This window comes from Protopterus annectens, chromosome 2.part0 (assembly GCF_019279795.1).
Source record: "Protopterus annectens isolate FY-2018-M chromosome 2.part0, PAN1.0, whole genome shotgun sequence".
Classification (NCBI taxonomy): domain Eukaryota; kingdom Metazoa; phylum Chordata; order Ceratodontiformes; family Protopteridae; genus Protopterus; species Protopterus annectens.
The window spans coordinates 1,288,135,662-1,288,158,906 of NC_056728.1; positions in this window are offsets into that span (position 1 = coordinate 1,288,135,662).

The following is a 23,245-nucleotide window of genomic DNA, read 5'->3' on the forward strand; positions in this document are numbered from 1 at the left end:
AGTTACATCTGAAATCTGAAAGGGAACACCCAACTATGTGCTGAACTTAGAGTGGGATGGTACTTCTCATACAGAACCTGAAGAAATTGCTAACCTGCTAGCTGAATGATTTGACCCAAACGTCAACCCCCTGTACCCACCAGCCATACCCCAAAGCATACCTGCCACCAATCCTCTACCTAGTATCTTTTATGAGTAGATTATATCCATGATATCCAAGGCCAAAACATGGTCTCTGTGGGTCCAGATGACATCCCAGGCTGCTTACTAAACAATGCAAAACAAGACCTAGTGGAACCACTTGGCACTCTCTTTAACCTCAGCCTGAGAAATGGCTTTGTTCAAGCAAAGTGGAGGACAGCAGCAGTAATCCCCTTGCACAAAGGGGATCCATCAACCAACCCTGAGAACTATAGACCCATACCCTAACCATTCTTATCTGCAAGGCCATGGAAAGAGTCATCATCATGGAACTTATCAACAAGGACATAGGTGACCTTTAAACTCTTTAACCAGCAAAGTCCGGCTTTGTTAAAGGTACATCATGCTAAATTAACCTGGTGGACTTCTTTGAAAATGTCACCAAAGTCATGGATGAAGGCAAAACATTATATACTGCCTATCTTGACTTAGCCAATGCTTTTGACACAATTCCCCACTCGGGTATCATTGTGAAACTCTCCCAACCGGGGAATAACCCATCTAGTGGCTTAACAACAGAATGCATTCTGTCAAAGTTGTGGATTCCACCTTTACTAGTAGACCAGTTACCAGTGGCATACCACAAGGATCTCTGCTGGGCCTTCCACTGTTTGGAATCTATTTCTTGGAAGTCCAGGTGTAAGAAGATGGCCTGTGGCTGACCAGGTTTGCTGAAGATTGCAAATTGGGTGCAATCATTGAGTCCCCAAGCAATGATAACATATTGCAAAAGAGGCTAACACAGAAAATTATTGGAACCAAAGGCACAGACTAAAACTAAATGCAAAAAAATGCATTATTATACCCTTTGGCAAAGACGAAGTTCCTGAAAATTACAATATTGACAACAACCCCCTAAGCTCGAACCCAGTGGTGTGAGATTTGGGAGCACAGATTGATAGCAATCTAAACTTCGATCACCATGTGTCCACAGTGGTAAGGAAAGCCTTCTGCATTGTGCATGTCATAAGTAAGGGCATCACATCCAAGTCTAAGGAAGTTTTAACTCCCCTGTACTCAACCCTCTTTCAGACCACTAATAGAGTACAATGCTCCCTTTTCCATGTACCTCACCAGACACCTGCAGAAGGTGGAGAGACCACAGAGGTTTCTCACCAAGAAAATTCAGGACCCCCAAAACATAACCTACATGGAAAGACTCAAAGCCCTGTCACTGTACTCTGTATCTTACAGTATTCTGAGAGGTGGCTTGTGCCTGGCCTACAGAACCGTCTCTGACTCTTTCCTAATGGAAATGCTGCACATCCGCAAATCAAATGGGTTAAGAGTCACTTGCTCAAGGTATCTCAACCTAGCCTGTGATATTACCAGAGCATGCAGGAAAGACAGATATATCTCCCAGAAATTGCCACTCCTCTGGAATAAACTCTCAATTAATGTGAAGCAGAGGTCCACAATAACCCTATTCAAGCACAACCCAGACAATTGGACATGAGACTGCAAATTCACCCCGGGGTGGCATCTATGTCCCTCATGGACAGGGGCAGTCAGTGCTGATCATAGACTGGCTCTGTGAATAATGACCATATAACCAAGGTCAGTTAGGGAATACAGGTATAACATGGATAGGCTTGTAAAGGCCCTAGGGTCATTAGCCTATTAACCTCCTATGAATCTGTTGTGCATGACAAAAACTGTGAAACTTTAATGACTGGCATTGATTGACTGTAACCTTCAGTGATTTACCAAAGGGAAAAAAAGCTAATGGAGGTCTTGCAGTTGATGTAGAGGATTAAGTCTCTTGCCTCCTATAGATAAGAGACATTTAACTAAGGTATAGGGTTTGAGTTTTTGCAAGACATTTAACTAAACTGCCTTCTCTAACTGGGGCATCACATCTGATTTTGTGGAATATTTTTCCCTGTCCTTAAATAAGTCACTTAAACAGATAATGCTTTAGGGAAACTGAAAATTTCACACACACACACACACACACACACACACACACACACACACACACACACACACACACACACACACACACAGCATTCATTCCTAATGCTACACATTGTAGCAAGCAAAAGACGATCAGACTGCTCATCTCTCCATTCCTAATGCCACACAAAGCAAAAGACAATCTACCTGCTTGTCTTTCTGTTCCTAATGTTTAAGGATCTTTAGCCTCTGATAATGATGGCAGAGATGAGCTGAACCAGTCAGAGGGTGCAAAGTGTATACTGGGTACAGGGAGTTTGTTTCCCCATGTCCCTTAGCACTCTTGGGCAGGGGTGTACAAACAAGGGTGGCAGTGGTACTGGTGCTTACTAGATATGTGTTCACAACTGTTAGCCTGAGGTTGGTGTGTCAATATCTGTTACCTGACATATGTTTAGAGCCATTGTGGAACTACAGACCATTACAGATATTGTGATGGTGATCCAGGTTGTACATCCTGACTTACAGGAGTGCATGACCCATATGTGTGTTAATCAGACATTGGAACATGCAGTATCTTCTTTGCATCATATCTCAAGGGTGAGGTGTCATGCTCATAGATAGTCATCTGCTATGTCTTCTGATATTAACCAATGTGGCCATGGATAAGCACAGTCTGTTATTTTTGCATGCATCACTTTAGCTGTTGGGTATCTGCTTAACTCTTATATGTTTATGTTGTACAGCTATGTGCAACACTCTGCCTCTTTGCTAGAACCATAGCATACTGTGCCCACATGTGTCTGACATGGTCATCCCCTGCTGCTGGCTCCTTTTCTGACTCCTAATCTGTATCAGCTGCCTCTGCCTATGCTGCTGCAAACTGCAGTCACTCCAAGAGGCAACCCTGTTACAGCTGCTTCCTAATTGTTATATTATGTAACACATCACACATGATTTTGTCTCGTGGTGAGGTCATACTGCAGGACACTAATGGATGTATCCAGGCAGCAAAACTATGACATCAGCACTCCACTGTTAATGTTTCTGGTTTGACCATGGGCATGCCCATGCTCAGTTTGATTACATGGATTTCTAATGGGTGTCGTGAGCCAGAATTCCAGTGCATATTTAGCATCACCCACAAAATGACCCTCTTGGAAGTCACCCCTCACAAACTGTTGATAGAGTCTATATGTGTGCCATATATGTGAGTCTGTAAAATTGCCTTAGTGGTCTGCACTCACATTTGAGATAATACCATGTGCAGTACAGACCATTTGGCAGTTGGTGGAGTAAGATCCTTTGCAGTTCATGTATCCTATTCTCATTTCACCAAATATTTCACCAAATGGGACCTTTGTTTCAATGTAGATACAGTCTATGACCCCCAGTACCTCAGGGAAACAGGCTATAGCATAGAAGTCCTGTATGGTGTGCTGGCTGTCTCCTTTGGAGTGCATGGGAACCACATATCCTCCCCCATATGCTGAAGCATGGCAGTGAGGAAGTGATGTAGCATTCTTGAAACAGGTTCCCAAGATACTCCTACTGTGTCCCCAGACGGATGTTGAAAGGTCCTCTGACAAATATATTGAAAGCAACACATATCTTTTATCTGCTGGGAAGAATAATGGAGCTGCAGAACAGGCAGACCTGTTCCTGTCTACACTGTATTGGTAAACTATGTTATTGTCATGGAGGGCATGACATGTTAAGTGCAATCATGAGACCCTATGTCTCTGGGAGTGACATTTGACACTGCTGGCTGCAGCAGCTGTTATGAGAATCTTTAGCAGAGCAGATACATGTTTACAATAATGGTGGCAATACATATCATTGCATGATAGGTTAATGTACCTGAAAACATTTATATGGTCATGAATAGATCTAAAGTGGGCACAGTGCCACCATGTGACATTTAAATGTTTCTGGGTCTGCCATGTTGTTTGGCCTCATTATCATGTGCAGAGCTTCATTGTGCAGTCATTAGCATACAGCATGGCCAACCATGTAATTTCAACTAGCTATGTCATGTTGCTGGGTTTTCTGAATTGCACACACTCTGCAGTATGATATTGTTTTATGAATCCGGCCCACAGTCCTCAGAAACAATCATAGAACAAGAAGGGCAGGTGGTATCACTGTCATCTACCCAAATAATCTTGAAATACCAAATAATAATAAAACAAAATCAGATTTTAAAAATGCAGAATTATTAACTTACCCTAAAATCAACAGTCACAAAAGCCTAGTTGTCATTGCACTGTGTACTCCCCCAACAATAAGAAACTAATGATTGAGACTTATTGTCCTGCATCACTGACATTACAGAGAAAACCTCCTAACTTCTAGGGTTGGGAGGGTGGCCTAATGGTTAAGGTGTTTGCCTTGCAAGCACAAGGTGCAGCATTTGAGTCTCACAAGGGATAATTAGCTATACTTAAAATGGCTCGCAAGGGCAGTTAGCTTAGTACTAATCTATGAGGAGCAGAGGGAGGTTGGTGTAGTGGTTAAGATATTTACCATACAAACACAAGTTGCAGTGTTTGATTCTCACACAGGTTAATTGGCTAGGCTTAAAATGACCCACAACGGTAATTAGCCTAGTATTAATCTATGAACTTTATGAACTAGGAGACTTTAATATCAATGGCCATTTTATAAGCTTGATACTTTCTCATCTGTTCCAAGCATCTCTAGTTTCACTCAGTTAATTAATACTTCAACATGATTTGCAAAAGCCAGTAAGGAGGAAATTGCACTTAACTGGATATTTACCACTGAGAAAAAAGATATTACAAGCCTTATTTTTTTCAGAAAGTAGGAAACTACACTTGACTGGATATTAACCAATGAACACAAAAGTCATTAAAAGCATTAACTTTACCAGACATTTTAATTAGTCACCACCCCATATACACCATTTGGCATCTCATCAAAAATATTAAAACCACTCCATAAAGTTCTGCAAAGACACCTTTATAACCACACTAAAACTCTGCAACTGGTGTATATTAAAGATCTACCACTGGAAGAAGTCATTAAGATATTTAAGGCATCGTCCTTAAAATACTCAACCAACTTTCTCCCATCAGGGAAAAAAGGGTAAAAAAATGTTTCTGTACACTAACTAATCCATATAGTGCAACAACTACTTTGGAGAAGAGATCAAGCCTGGTAAATCTGACATTCCAATAAAATGAAGTAACAATCACCACTATAGACAATTACATAACCTTTTAAACCTTTACAGCAGAAGTCTACAAAGCAAAAAAGAAATGCCTGACTACTATTAGGCGTCATCCCTCCATCCCTTGCTTCCTCACTACAACCACCTACCAAGATGACAGGCAAACTTTTCCACTTTTTATGCACTTGCGTACTGAAAATAATTCATAGTATCTCTTTCACTTCATTCAGAGATTTCTTCTACCTTCAGAGAACCAAACTGACTTGTTTCTGCAAATCCTCTCAGATATGTTGTCTCAGATTGTAAAAGAGTCTGTTCCTTTTTCCAAAGAGGGAAAAATCTTATACTCAAGGAATTTTCTAGTACCCTTAAAAGAAGGCAATTGAAGGCCAGTTGGAAACCTTTCAGTTCTAATATGCCCCCCAACCAGTCTCCATCATTTCCTTAACAGTTTTACTAGCATCTCCCAGCAATATATATAGTTTTGTAATACTGCTCACCTCCTACCTCTATACTTATAATAGCCATATATACAATTATCTATGAACCTGCTTTATACTCCACCTCTTAACTAAAATATTTACAGTTTCTGCCCTACCTAGTTCCTTGCCTCACCTTCATTTCTTTGAATTTCTAAGCAATAATTACATGAGCTATTATCTATCTGACAAACCCACTAATGCACCTCTTTAAATGCTCGATGCTCTACATCTACTAATGCATGAGTATGTTTTATACTCTAATAGTTGCCTTTATTTCATAAGAATGTAATCTAATTAGCAAATAAATACAAAAATGTTACTGCATATTACTTAATCCCCGGGATTCATGAACCTTGCGCCAGGCGCACGCATAGCGTAGGCGCCACAACGCCAGATATGGCCGCCGAGCGATTCAGGTACGATCCAATTCCACGTGCACTACCGGCGTGCGCCTGAGTTGCGCCGCCTCTGGCGTAGGTATGTTAAACACCCCATGTGCGGTGTTGCACCATGCAAATGAAGGCATATAGCGATCCACGAAGTGGCGCAGGCGTAGCATAAGGGCACGGCAATGTAAACCAAAAAAAATGGTTTACATATATCCAAACATGACATAGGAGTAACGGAAGGCTGTCAACATCAGGTATCATACTGTTGCAATATGCCAATGGCGAAAGACACCGCGAATGTCAAAAGAAAACATGCACAAAATGTAAATAATGACATAAATGGTATGTCCGCAGAAACCACAGCAGAACCCCAGGACATGTCCGCGGAAGGTGCAAAACAATGAAATAATATGACAATGTCATAAAAGAGCAGTATAATACACATCAGCTTCACAGCCACAATACACCATAGTATGCATGGAAAGCCACAACCACGGTGCAAGGTTTGCCAAGGAGTGGCGGCAGTGTTCGGCGCCGTAATTATGTATTAGTAGTCAATGCCATGCAAATGAGGCAGATAATACTGAATCGCAAAACCCCCGCCGGCGTAAGGCTGCACCAAACGGCGCAGCGGTAATACACCGAGGTGTGGCCCAGAGGGAATACATGTCAACCGCAGAGGGGTTTGCCACTGTAGGAGGAAGCACATTGGAGCCCAGCAAACATGGGCTGTACAATGCACATCACAGCAGCAGGACCGGCGTGTGGGGAAATAGTTGCGCTGAGAGCACACAATGCGCGCAGAGATGCATGTGCACGAGGATGACTACGTTCCCCTAACCCAGTCATGTGACTGCCGCCCTGTCAACAACAACGGATACAGGAAGGTGATGCAGAGAATATGAGGAAATGCGGAAGCAGTGTAATTGGAGTCGTAATGAGCAATCAACACCAATCAACCCACGAAGGGCAATTGGCGGCAGCTGACAACTCTGCATGCAGAAACCCACAAAACGGGATAGGGGAGGCATATGAATGCAAAGAAAGTAGGGGATGTAGCAGAATTGCAAAGAGTGAAGAACCGATACAGCACAGCCAAGTAGAGAGGTAGCATAACGGCGGCAGACAAAATGCATGATATGCCATGTCCCAGAAACGACACATGACAGGGCTCTGCAGGATGTAATCCAGGAAATAGTATGCGCAATGTGCAGAAACAGTAAGGTAAGGTCTAAAGCTAAACCAATGCAGGCAAGTGTAATGTAACACCAAAGGCAACAGCGTTGCAGTGCCAACGGTAAAACACGGAAGATAATCCACAGATACGGCCACACAGACACACCCAATGACCTCACCGGGTGTACAGCACAACAGTATAAAGTGTGAATGCACACAACACACAGCGCGTATTCCCAAATGCCGTACTTTAGGTGTAAACACACGGGGAACTTTTAAAATGTATATGTTGGGTGCCGCCGTGGCCGTGATACATCAGCATGTGTCAGAGACAGACGGAGTTGCGGAGGAGGGTGCCGACAACTACCGTAGGCCTCAGAGGAGAAGGAGAGTGTTCAGACCAAGGGTAACCTACCAGGGGCTACAAGACCTGGAGATAGTAGAGCGTTACAGGGTGGACAGGGACACGTTACAGCAAACAGCGGAGCTGTGCCGGCCACGCCTGAGAACAAGAAACAACAGAGGGGAGCCCATCCCAGTGGACACAAAGGTATGTGTAAGCTTGCGAATACTGGCTACAGGTACCTTTCAAAGGCCAACCAGGGATATAATGGGCATCTCACAGGCATCAGCATCCAGGGTACTACACCAGTTTCTGGATGCCATGTTACGACATGCCCATGAGTATATATACTTCCCCAGATCTCAGGAGGAGTTGGCTAGCAATATGCGCCACTTCCACCGTGTGGCACAATACCCGGAGGTACTGGGTGCGATAGACTGTACGCACATACAAATCAAGTCACCACCTGGGGAGCAGGGTAGACGCTACATAAACCGCAAGGGATTCCCCTCCATCAATTGCCAGGTCATGTGCAATGCGCAGGGCATTATCATGGATGTGTGTGCTGGCAGCCCTGGAAGGTACCACGACTCTCATATCTGGCATGCCTCACAGCTGTATTAGGTATTCGCCAGGGGGGACATCACACAAGGCCACCTTGTGGGGGATGCTGGCTATGCACTGGAGCCGTGGATAATGACACCCATCAGAAATGCACACACACACATGCAAGAACGCCATAATGAGGCACACGCACAAACCAGAATAATCATAGAGCGTGTGTTTGGGATGCTGAAATCACAGTTCCGGTGCTTGGATACATCCGGTGGAGACCTGCAGTACTCTCCAGGCACATGTGCCCACATATTCATAGTATGTGCCATGCTACATAATATGATCCTGCGGAAACAGCTGCTGCAGGGACATAATGGTGAAAGGCCACAAAGCCCACCACAACTGCCAAGGCAAGCACAGGCACAGAGGGTTCAGCGCCATGAACACACTGTGCCAGCCCCAGTAGGCAGACGGAGGTGTACCCAATATGCCTATGCTCTGGCAAAGAGGGAACGTATAGCACATACTCTGACAGCATAGGCCCCATGGACTGACACCTCCCTACCTGCACACACAGTGAAATGGACGGCACACAAACATGGCCACCCGTAATGTGTACCGTATGGGTGGTCCCATGTGTGACTCCAACATAGGCAGCACCCAAACACTGCACACCCAACAGCCAGTGGAGCATGGAACGCCAACACCTTAACCATACGCGGGTCCTACAGCAGACGGCGTTGCTGTATGCTGCCACGTTCGCCGCAAGGTGTATACATATGTACATATGTGCATACACAGATATGGAGATAGATATCATTACACACATAGAAATATATGTACACATACACATATATAAAGTACAACAGGTAAGACAGGGAATCAGAGGGATGCAAGGTGACAGAGAAGTAAGACGCGATATCTGTACATAGTAAACATAGTGAACGACAACCTGAGTATCCAGGAGGGTTGACAGAACAGGAAACCCCACCCATGGAAAGGTCAACCTACCTAAATGCATAATCGCGAGTCGGGATGATCGCCAGGCCACGGTACAGTAACAGTACATGTGTGGGTAATATTATGAGGATATGAGGGTGGAGGTAGACACCGCCTCCGGTGATGCGGGCAACGCAGGTACTGTGTGCAACCGTCCCTGTGACAGCGGCAGTATGTGTATGTGTGCGGTGAGGGTGTCGTGTGTTCCGCTGTGCGAGTGTAATGTGTGTGCCACTGTAAAATGTGTATGTAGGTGCCATGTGACAGGCGGAGTGGAATAACATGTGTAGGCATACAGTATAGGAACCACAGGCGTATGTACAGCAGTACCCCCAAAGTAGTACTGAGAGCCCCTCCCTGGCTAGGCGCGTGGCGACGTAAAACGATGCAAAGCGAAAATGTCCCAGAATGTACCACAGGAATATAGCCAACATGAAATGCAAAGAACGAATGTACAAACCATGACCGTATGTATGACACCGATATGTTAATTTTAAAACGATACATCGGCAACGTTACACAGCAATAGTCATGTACCGCGGAAATACGCATGTGCTACCCTGGCACCGATCGTGGCTACGTATCGGCCCGTAAACACCGCTGTGTGTTCTACGAGTGTCAAACAAGCAATCGCCACCCGAATAGGTGGCAACCGGTAGCATACAGGCCATCCCAAGTACAGGACAACAATGACTGTAAATATCCGGGACAAAATGCCAAGGGATAGTCGGCACGTACGAACAACCGCAGATATACTGCCGATGTGACGGAGGAATACATGCAGGAAGCACACATGCAGGCGATACCGACACCAGACGACATCAACACAACCTACACTCCCAGAACAACAGACAGATAACTGCCAGCTCCCCAGGCAGGGATGGAGCACACACACAAGCATACCGTGTATGTAGAAATGCAAGGCCCACAACCCGTACCCGTCATCCACAACCTGCCGATATACCCCATCGCACATATCAAAGGGATACAAGACGCAATAGCAGCACAAACATACAGGCAGTCAATTTTAGCGGCATAACCACAACATCTCTCGTGGGAAACACTATCAGCAGCGGATGCATACCTGCATCCGTTGTTTAAAGGAATACAAGAGCTATGTTACACATCCGAATGCAAAACGCCATCGACAGACGCCGCCAGGACAGGGACACCCACATGTCGAACATAATACCATACCCAACACACACAATCCACGGCTAACACCACTGCGAAATGTACCTGACGTCACACATAGCGGCTGCAGTTACACATAACATAACACAATACAGACCATCTCCATGAAGGTAGTGCAAATAACCAACGCCCAGGCGAGGAATGAACCATGCCCTAGTTACGACGCGTACTGTACGAATGGAGTAGATGCACAGGTGATATGCGCACAAGTACACACCGAGGAACAGCTATTGGTGTGATGAACCCACATGTCACAGGTGACGACGGATATAAGGATGACTCCTAGGATATTCAAACTGTATGCTCATACCGCACCACAAATAAAAAATGGATCGAGTGAGAGACAACGCTATAGCGAGACTCGCAACAGAAAACAGAAGGAAACACAGGAAAGGTATGTAGAACCCACGAGATGTACTGGTGTGTAACGCATGATGTGTATGATGAAGCTGCACTGTATGTGAACGGTGTTTGTAAGTAAGGATACCTGTCCATAAAGCAGAGAGTGGTGAAAGGTGGTTATGTAGTGCAATCCCGCTGAGCATACCAATGACTGTGGACACCGTGTGCACAGCAGTGGGACATCATGTACACAGCCAGGATAACCCAAGAGCTGCCACAGGGGGGCATAACACAGAACAATGCCACCACCCACACCGATGCTGGCAGTGGATGTCCAACAAGGAAGTGCCACAGCAGGGGATAGGACATGTATGTATACTGTCACAGCACACATGTGTATGGGCATATACCGTCGATGTCATACGTAATGTGCGCACGACGTGCACGTATGCCTCGCAGTAGGGGTTACTATGTCAAGTATGTGTAATGTAAAGCTGTCATGGTGGATATGACAGACATCATACACAGTATCACAGGCATAGCATGCATAATGGAGGTATGGCCTAGTGTTATGTACACTAACAGGATATGTATGGCCTGTACATATGGGACAGAGTAGTAGCAGAATAGCCACTCGAAATGGAAGGAACACCAAGTAACCATGTCCAAATGATCTGTAGCAGGTGCAATGTGTGCAACAATGAAGTCCGGCAGGTCCATGTGTAAACACATGTGCAGTGTACACAGTAGTGTCACCTCCCCATGGTAGTGTCCACTGAACAGCAGAGGTGGATGTCAACTGCATGTCTACACAGTACTGCTGCTGTGGTGGTACCATGACTATGTGTCACCCTATCAGCAAGGGAGCTATCAATTGAACAGTGCCACAGTGTGTCCCTGTGGGATGTGCACAGGACCTACGTTCCACAGCATGGTGTGTGTTGTGTCTGCGGAAGTAACACAGAAGCCCAGGCCATGCAATGTGGCATGTGTGCACATATGCAGGAGTGCTCCATTCACCCTGCCCACTGCAATTGCCATGTATGAGTATTACATGCATCACTAATGCGGAAGACATGGCCCATGTCAGAGTAGATGACACCCCTGTGTATGTGGTACGCAGATGAGTACAGATGTGTTCCCCGTCTGTCATCCGCATATGTAAACTGTCTGAGCCTGGTATACATCACAGCATGATAATGCCGTGCCATGTAAAGTCGTAGCCGTTGTGGAAGGCACACCACGAATGTGTTATTGTAACCCTGCCCGTGTGTAGATGTGTGTATGGCACAGGTACAAAGGCTACCTATGTACCAGCAACACACACAGTACAGATATGTGTGGCCCTGCAGATGTGTACCCATGCCACAGTGGAATATGGCAACCACAGCACCATGTGGGGCATGTGTATGTACAGCAACCATGTACAATGTGATATGCATGTATGGGGACAGTATCCATGTGATACCCAGTGGATGACTGTTGCTATGCAAAGGTGATGTGCATGCACCATGTGTGATGTATCCTGACGCAATGACATCCACATGATGTATCTGCCACACCGACACCTGTACAGTTGTTATCAGTATGAGCTGGTGGAGCTACAATGGTGCCAGGTATGTAGATGTGGGATATCTAGGCATGGACAGTACTCTGTGACAGCATGTTGTGTATGTAAGCAAATAGTGAACATGAGGGGCCACATGACTGAGGACTGTGTAATGCCACATGTACCTGACATGTAGTAGGTAGCATGATATGCTTGCACCACTGTGTGTCCTGTCCAGGATTCATATTGCCTAACATCCTGAGACACAGGGTATGATGTGACGGTGGATGTGTACATTGCCAATACCAGAATGTGGAATGGTGCTGAAGGGCAATGTGGGGACAATGTCTGATCTGTTACCCTCTGTACACACCAACCACCCATGCAATGGTATGACAGGTGGCCAGCATGTGTATGTGGCGTGCTGTGGCACACAGAGGCCCAACAAGGGTGCCAGTAAAGGCATGGAGGTCATCAATGAGTGTGTGAAGCACGGATGTGAGGACGTGCCCCAGTGCCATACTGAATGGTCCAGTCATGGGTGTACGAATACAGTCCCATACGTGCAATGCAGTACCACCCATGTGTAGTGCGATAGATGCGGTAGTGTGGTGGTCAAGGTACACAACGTCCAAGAACAGGCTAGCAGTTAATTCAGTGGGCTGCTGTGGAGACACATACCAAACAGGTTGGCGGGACATAACAGCTACGGAGATCGGAAGGTGACATTGGGACAGTGTCTTAGGACATAACGTGTGCATGGCAGTACCATGTATGTGTCCACAGTGACACTGCGATGTCCATGTATGGATTGCAACCCTGTAGTGAGTGAGAGTGTGTATTGTTGGTAGGTACACCATTGCCTGGCATGTTGCCAACAACATCTCAGTCGGCAATGCCTGGGTGACTGTTGTACGCTACATCGAATATGGATGTAGCCAAACAACACAGACATACCACCACACTGCCTGAGTGCCCACACTGCAATGTGCGGCAGTCATGTGTAGGTAGCTAGCCTTGGAGCATGCGATGGACCACGAGGACCCACCATGACTGTCAAGTGATGCACGCCACACATGTGAATATACCCACCGTGCAACAGCCTGCACATGTGCCCATACAGCAGATGTGCATGGAACATGACTACCATCGTGGCGTCTGTGAAAAGGCCAGTACCGCCATGACTCTGTGTGGAATAGCATGGTCCCTACCATTGCGTACATGTTGCGGAAGTGTACTGTGATATGTGTCAGCATAGTCACGTACACTGTCCATCTGCCGGGGTGCCATGCCATTAACCACCCCCGTCAGCAGACGTCAGTAGTACCGGCTGTAGAGCACATGTACCATGTATGCTGCGATGGGTGTGTGTCCAGGGTGTGGCTAGCAGGCCCGTAAAGCATATATGTTCATCTACCAGAGGGGGGATATCCCTAGGTTTAACACAGCAGACACATGGAGGTATGGTGCATGCTGAGGGTAGTGTAGGTATGGTATGTGTCGTGTAATGTGTCACCCAGCTAGGTGGAGTGCATGGCCAAGCATGTGTGGGTACATGGGAGTCCATACTAGGGAAGTGTGGGTTGCTGTCAGCACATGGCAGTAGCAGCTGTCCGAGGTGCAATGTACAGTATGACAACACAGCCAGCATGTAACCTGTGGTGTACAGTGTACTCTCTGTTGCGTGTTACAATGTGTCTAGCGGTCACAAACATGGGTATCCGAACATGGAGTACCTACGATGCATTGTGTTCGGAAAATATACAGTATGTGTGCAAAACATTGTGTGATGTGGGATCCCCTCACCTGTGTGTGTTGCAGTCCAGGTATGTGCCTGGGAGGTATGATCCGTGTACAATCTGGACTGGCAGGTGTGCTGTGCAGAGCATGGAGGCAGGTCCCAGGCACCGCAGATAAATGTCAGGTGTGCACTTGTGTGCGTGCCTTGCTTGTGTGCAGCACAGTGGAAGGTGCAAGCATTGTCCCACATTACTGCATGCCGTGCCTGCCTGTTACAGCCCTGCTGGAGACAGACATGTGACACCGCCACAGAGGCAGCATAGCATGTGAAGATGTACATGTGGGCTCCACACCCTAGGCAGATGTCCGCAGGTCATGTGTGCCACAGTAGTGTGGTCGACCACGACTGTCATACTGGTCAGATACCACATGCCTGTATAAGTACAGTATGAGCATAGTCAACAGTCGCAGTGACAGAGTAGGCCAATGTACAGTATCCCCGTGTGCAGACCACTGCCTACTGTACACCTGGCTAGACACACACCCGGAGGGTGAATATACCTGAGCCATCACATGTCCCAGTCCACGTAGCCTGTACAATGCCATCACAGGGTGGTCACAATAACGTGTGGTAAGACAGACACGTTGTACCAGGTGATGTGTCATGTGTGCATATGTTGAGTTGCACAGCCGTTCACACGTCTGCAACATATCGGTGCATGATGTATAGTGTAACATGATGTGTGGAACTGCACTGTGATCCACAACAGGGTCATCTGAGACAGGTGTGTTGTGAATGGTGTAACCCATGGTCACACGGGATACACACTGGTGCTGTTGGCAGCCATGCTGGTGGCCACCAGTGGTGCCTGCAGTGGTCATACAGACATACTGCACACAGTGTTCTGGCAGGAATGTCCATTGTTGTGGATGATGTGTTGCTACGTGAAGGTAGGTGTGTGTTGTGAATGTTACACATCCAGATGTGACCATCTGGCGCAGTCATGGTCGTTGACAGCATCACACACATCCACAGCGGTCAGAACCCTGTCCCCAGAATGGGTGTCAGCCACCCTCGTACTGTGTGACGTATGTGCAGATGGCAGAACACCTCCCACTGGCTGGATAACAGTGTCAGCTAGGATGGCTACGTGATGGCTGGAATACGCCGTGATAATGTACAATGCTGGTATCCCAATGAAGTACCTGGAATCACACACAGTATGCCATGGCTGCCATGTAAACCATGCACAACAATGATTGTGTGACAGACACAAACAATGCGTAGACATGTTGAACATGCACACATGAGAACACCCAATGAGGTATGTTGCACATATCGATGTACAACTGCCATCTATGGCCATAGCATGGATGCAGACGCACATGCCCCACAGGCAGTACCACACGATGTAGGTAGCGGGGCATTGCACGTGTACATGTGACAGTTGCTGTACCGCCACATGTCCTGCATAGCCGTCATGTAGGGGTAGCAGTGGTACGTGACTGTTGGACATGCCTGTACATTTGACCATGTCCCACAGGATATGTGTTACATGTGTACAACATGTGTTGTGCTGTCAGCAAGCTGTGAAGTGTACGGCTGCCAGTGTACCTGTGTGACATGTTCTGCGATGGGTGCAAAGGCACGCAGTACTGCATTGCATGCCCACATGCCCCACACAGGTGCATAGCCTGAACATACAATACAAAGAGGGTGTTGGATGATAGCAACTCACAAGAGGAGATGGGTACGGGTTGCAACTCACTACCACCTGTTCGGGTACGGTGTGCATGTCTATGACACATTAGCACCCGAGAAGCTAGCGGTACAGCAGTACAGGGTTGCATGCATATATGTTCACCAATACCCCTGTGTGTCCCACCACTGGCCCGTGGACAGACAGACACCAACACAATGTGCAGATTTGATATGTGCACAGCACATCACCGATGGCTACTGTAGAACAGGCTTACTGTGTAGACATGTGCACAGTAGGTCTGCGCCAGCCACACTCAAACACGTTATGTGCCGAACCACACCAATAGTCCAGCCCATGCCACAGACAGATGTGCACGCATCTGTGTATGTACGTCTGGGAATGTCTCCGGCATAGCAGTATAGCTGTGTCAGTGTTGCGAACAACATACTGAATGGGTTGTATGTGTGAGGGGTGCGTCATACGTGCATGGTCAGATCGACGATACCATCAGTGCCCCTGCTATGTGAACATCCCTGTCCCCATACATGGATACCTATGCTGTGCCCAACATCACATTCCCCGTGGGAGGGATGGCGCTGTGCGGTGCACCAGCAGACATGGGGGTGGCAGCAGGCACTGGATGTAGACATATGTGGTACCCATGTCAGTCCAGGCAACCATCCATGTGCATGGGATAGCAGTGTGTGGTCACATACAGCACTGTGTTGAACAATATCGCAGCACATAGCACCTGTCATGGTTAATGTGTATGCATGGATGTGCGATACCTGCATGCACCAGACACACCCCCACCAAGCAGTGTGCAGCCTACCTTGCAGAAGGCCAGTGTCCACACCATGATGATAGACATGTGTAATGTCCATATACACATAGCAATGACATATGGAATGGACAGCCACCCTGCCAATATCAGTACCCCCCAGGTGGGTCACATCCCAGTGCCATGTATGTGACATACCCTGCCATACCATGCAGCCCTGCCCAGCAAGGCTGCACGTGCTATCACAGTCCTACATGGTGCGATGGACAAAAGGCACTTTCACTATCAACCGTCCACAGCAGTAATGTGGCAGTGATGCACCCTGTGGTGTTACAGGTGCTGTGTGCTGCTGTGGACAACGTGCGTGCGCACATGCTATGCATGACCTTTCCTGCTAATGTCACATGGTTACACATTGTCCCATGTGTATCACATGTGCAACACAGGTGAGCTGTGGCAGGTTGCCCAACACCCGTACAGTGCTGTGTGGATGTACATGGCACAGCACATGCATGTACAGGTGTCCATGTGTATGTGTGCAGTGCCACCACTGACGTTCATAATGGCCACGTACGGGATGCCTAGTGACATATACACAGCATCCAGGTGAACAGTAGAACTGTTGTCACATGGGGACCTGTGCCAACTGATATGGACACAGGTGCAGGCAGGTACACATGTCCACAGCAGGCTAACATCAACATGGTGCGTGTACAGTGTGATGAGGTGACACACAGATATGATATGAGACCCACTGCTCAATGGTGTGACGGCAACACGTCGGCTGTGTCACTGCCATGATGCATCGCAGAGATTACTGTGCAGATGTTGTACATGTCATAGCAATGTATGTCCAGCAGTATGCCAGTACAGCAGTGTAAATGTGACCTGTCAACATCATTATGTCTTACAGATAATGCCACGTTCCCGACTGCCTGCCTTCAGCCGACAGGAGGATGAAGTGATTATACCATTGCTCCACGACAACTACGACATACTCTTCAGCCATGTGCCACTACAGGCACAGCAGCGTGATGACGTGTGGCAGGATTTGCGCAGGAGGGTGAACAACGTGGGCGGCCACAACCGCACCTACCAGCAGATCCGCAGACACTGCACAGACCTAATTCGGCACGCGAATCAGCGTGCCGCCGCAATCGCCAGACAACAAGGTGGGACACCAACCCAGCCCCCACTCACACACACGGAGGAGCTCCTGGCCAGTCTGGGGACACCCAGGGAACAACATGCAGAAACCCTCGCTGCCATCATGGAGGTGGGTGTCTCCCAACCAACGAGCCTGGAGCTGCCTGGTAAGTCAGTCTTGCATGTTTGTATGATAACTGACGTAGGTGTGGGTGTCAAAGTACACCACATAATGTAGTAACACATGCCAGGTATATGGCCACACAAGCTGCATACTACAGTATGCTACGTTGTGTTTGCAGACATGTGCATAGCACATGCTAACACACAGGTGCATGATGTGACATGCACAGTGCTTACCGTGGCGATAGTAATGGATAATGTGTATACTGTTGTGTCGCCCCTATACAGGTACCTCTGGCGTGTCGCACAGACATGGGTCTGTCGCAGGTGAGACTGTTGCTAGTAATAGGCATGATATGGTGTATAGATATTCCCCATGTGTCCAGGTATGACATGCACACCTGGGTCTGCCCCAGTCACAGTATACAGGTTGCATCACCCGACACACACGCCACCCATGTACAGTAGATACAACCATTAGTATAGACCGGCATGACACCACATAACCCATCAGTGTGATATGTGCAGTCAGCTATGCATACAATGGTGGAGGTGTTCCACAATGGCTGCATGTGTAGTATGCATCGGTATGCCTTTGCGGTATGCACACAGTACCACATAGTGAGCTGTGATCTGGCCAGCACACAGGTGTTACCACTGTGACCTATGCCCCTGCATTGGGTGCACACGTTGTGACATGGCACATGACATGTCCCATGCACGTGGTGGTCTGTCCGCAACATTGTCACACCATGACATGACCTATGCACGACATAGCAGACATCCACAACGTCTGCATAGCCTTCGGGAATGTGACACCTCAGACTAGTACGGGTTTATATCACATGGGCCACCACAGGGATGTGTACACGATGCCCATCACACACAGTTGTCCATGAACCAGACAAACATGGCCATGGGTGATATCTACAGGCATGTTGCCACACAGTACATCCGCAGTGGGTAGTCACCGTTGCACCCTGTCCACACATAGTGCGGTCATAGCTGTAGTGGACCCCCTGGACATCTGATGTGGTACACCAGACAAATGGAATGCCTGTCTGCAGCCATTAGAGGTGCCACCAATGTCTACCATATACGTGCTGTGGAACAGCACGACTGAGTTGCAGACATGGCAATGCAATGCGTGCAGGTTATGCATCGCACAGAAACATACCTGTGTCCTGCTGCCGTGCAGTGGCACAGTGCCCGTACTCCCCACTCTACAGCTATGTACACAGCTCACACCAACCACACCTGCATAGACATCCTTGTTGCACATGCATTCTATCTGTAGCCTGTATACATAACACTGCACTGTGACATCCGTTATGATGTGGTGCATGTGGTGGGACACCATTGTCACATGTCCACATGATACCGCACATGTTTTCGGTTTACATGACATAGTGACGCCAGCCATGTGTACTGTTAACCCGCCCGTGGCCACACGGTGTATCACGGTGATGCATGCAAACTACCATGAATGTGTGTACTGCAAGCCTACTAAAAGACACCTGCTTGATGTAGTGTGCACTCCAGGGCAGTATGCATACTACCACTATTAATGTCTGGGCTGCATTCACTGGGCTGTGGGGAATGCTGCATGCCACCTGCAATATCACATGCATGATGTGTCTGCATGTGTGTGTGTCTGCGTGTGTATGTCAGCGTGTGTGTGTCCACATGTGTGTGTGTGTGTGTGTGTCTGTGTGTGTGTCTGCGTGTGTGTGTCTGCGTGTGTAATGTAACTTACGGTATGTCTTTGTATTCACAGGTGCTGTAGGTGCGTTCCCCTCCTGCGGTCCATCTGATGCTAGTGTCCCCACAGATACTAGCGGTGATGACCATGTGCATGAGGCACAGGCAGGGTCGCCAAGGGCAGAAGCTGTGCCATTGGATAACATCTCACCTATGTCCTCTTCATCTCCGCACACGGTTCAGATGCCGACACATACCACATCACCGTTGCCCATAGAGGAAGGACAGTCAGCGTCTGTTGGCACCGAGCAGGAATGTGTGGTGGCTGCAGAAGGTGCGGGTACACACCATGTTGCCAGTGTAATGACTGGTGATGTGCCACACAGGCATGTGGCTGGTGCTGCTCGTAGGAGGAGCACTGGTAGACATGCACCTGCCGTACAGGGTGCAGCAGCTGGTATCACTAGACGCATGTTTCAGACTGTAATGGCGGCACAGGCACGCGTCAACGGCAGAACCAAGAAGGGCAGAGGCTGCAGAGGGCCGCAATCCGTTCCTTAAATGAGAACATCCAGTCATTGGCAAATGCTCAACAGCAGCTTGCAGATGTTCTGGATAGGAGATTAGGTGAGATGGTTGGAATCCTCGACCGAGGCATGTCAATCCGCGAGCGTGAGCTGTCTGTGCTGGAACACCTGGTAGGGGTGAGGCGTAGGACACGTGGCCGTAGGCCAGCAACACCACCTAGTGCAGGTCAACATGTGCGTGCCACCTCTCATGCCCACTCACACAGTGCTGGTAGCAGCAGTGCAGCTGGTGCTACACCAACCACACCAGGACACAGCAGGCCACGTGGACGTGGCCCTGGATGGTCCCAGTGTGGACACGGTTTCAGCGGACATGTGTCATCGGAGAGTGGCCACTCCATACCTCCACCCGGTAGTGCCCGTGCGACCCCAGGCAGGCACGGGTCACGTGGCCGCAGGCGGACACAGTGAGCCGTACAACCTGCACTGTACAGTCTGGGGCTGCCAAGTATACCCCGTGTAGGCATCACAGATGGCTGAACTGTGTACACACATACCCACACACAGCAGACACAACTGTAGGGCTCCACCACATCCACATGCATTCTGCACAGTCATGCCCAGTAAATGCACAGGCCCTTACACACACACATGATGTCATCCATTGGTACAGCCTATGCCCCCGGCACACATATCACCCTGGGCATATGATGAAGCCTCTGCCGCAGCACCGTGATCCACACCATCGGTGCATGGTTATGCAAACATATTCTGATGCACAGGGTGGACAAGATAGTGAGAGGTGTATGTGATACCTGTGTCCGCATAGTACGCGATGTGTATGTTGTGGTGGTTGTGTATGACAGGTGACAGGAGCGTATGTGACGTGGGTCGTGCACTGAAATCATGCAGCAGACATACCATGTAGTGCAGGTGCAGCATTCATTGTTCTGTGTACACGGTATGCGTGGCGGTTACATGTGTAGCACCATGTTGGTTCAGTTAACCCGTATGCCAATTATGGTGTACTTGCATGTGCCTACTGGGAGCACTGTTATCAGTCCCCCACGTGTAGCTGTGGGGTACCCACAGGCACATCTGGCAATATCAGCATACCACAGGTACCCACAACCTGCATGGACCCCTACATAGGTACATAGGTGCACATGTACATACCAGGCTATGTGCCCTATGGCATGTGTAAGCCTAGCCAGAGTGTGTGTGGCTGTTAACACCCCTTAGGATGAGGATACCACATCCATCGGTCCGCTGTCCCTCTGTCCAGCAGTGACACAGAGATGATGCCTGGCGCATACCTACGATCACACATCCACACGTCATGATTACTCTTGGACAAAGTCAGTCAGGGGCTCTGCTTCACATGGGCTGGGAATCCTCTCCATGTTGTAGGGGTCTCTGGGCGTTGACCCTGTTCCCCCAGCACGTCCTATTCATGTTCGTGTTGAGGTTTCTGACAGTCGCTTCTGTGCCCGTGTTTGCTTGGAGCCTAGGAGGTGGAACATGTCCATGTCACCCAGGTCAGACATGGCCGTGTATGTCAGGCACAGATCACCACAGAGCAGACGTGCTGGGAAGGTATACAGCCGGAGTCCCCTTGGTCGGGCAGCGTGTGACACATGTCTCAGCACCTTTATCCCTGTGTTGTGGAACGTTTGTGGTCCTTCCGAGTGCTGCAGGTGTCAGGTTAGGTACATCCCAGATGTGACATTGTACGCAATCATTGGTCTGATGTGTGAAGTGTACAGGGGTACAATGAACTCCCCTGATGTGGATGTGATTCCTTCCTGACCAGGTGGCCACAGTGGAATGTCTTCCCAACCACATTGGCATTGTGTGTGTCGACAGAGGTTACCGACAGGTGTGGTACCCATGTCCCTGAACATGTCCACCATGTTGAATGGATTACCACCTACATGTTATGTTGGGGCAAACATGTCCTTCCCACTGGGTAGGTCTGCACCTTCCCTGGCATGTAGCATCAGGCCATGGCTCTGGCACCAGTTATCCATTTCTATGAGGCCCCAGGTGGATGTCCGTGTCAGATGGGGTGTTGGGTATGGTGGCCGGTGTGCAGTCATCTGCATACCTTGTCTGCCACAATCCCCCTATGTTTGCATGCACATTGGAAGGTTGAATGCCGAACAGGAGGGGGCCCAGGACTGAGCCCTGTGGGCCTCCACTCGAGACCAGCTTGGAGTCTGACATGGCACCAGGAACACAAACCCTGTGTGGTGTGACCTCCATCCAGTTGGCAAACCATTGTGTGACATATGTCCCCACATGTACGCTGGCGAGCCTTTCCATGAGTCCCACATGGAGTGTGGTTTGAACACTCCCGCCAGGTCATGGTACTCTGTGCAAACCGACGTACCCCCATCAATGGCCTTAGTGACCCCTCCAGACAGGTCGAGCAGGTTTGGGAGGCAGGATCCCCCCGCATAGCATGCATAATGGAGGTATGGCCTAGTGTTATGTACACTAACAGGATATGTATGGTCTGTACATATGGGACAGAGTAGTAGCAGAATAGCCACCTGAAATGGAAGGACCACCAAGTAACCATGTCCAAAGGATCTGTAGCAGGTGCAATGGGGCAACAATGAAGTCTGGCAGGTCCATGTGTAAACACATGTGCAGTGTACACAGTAGTGTCACCTCCCCATGGTAGTGTCCACTGAACAGCAGAGGTGGATGTCAACTGCATGTCTACACAGTACTGCTGCTGTGGTGGTACCATGACTATGTGTCACCCTATCAGCAAGGGAGCTATCAATTGAACAGTGCCACAGTGTGTCCCTGTGGGATGTGCACAGGCCCTTTGTTCCACAGCATGGTGTGTTGTGTCTGGGGAAAGTAACACAGAAGCCCAGGCCATGCAATGTGGCATGTGTGCACATATGCAGGAGTGCTCCATTCACCCTGCCCACTGCAATTGCCATGTATGAGTATTACATGCATCACTAATGCGGAAGACATGGCCCATGTCAGAGTAGATGACACCCCTGTGTATGTGGTACGCAGATGAGTACAGATGTGTTCCCGTCTGTCACCCCATATGTAAACTGTCTGAGCCTGGTATACATCACAGCATGATAATGCCGTGCCATGTAAAGTCGTAGCCGTTGTGGAAGGCACACCACGAATGTGTTATTGTAACCCTGCCCGTGTGTAGATGTGTGTATGG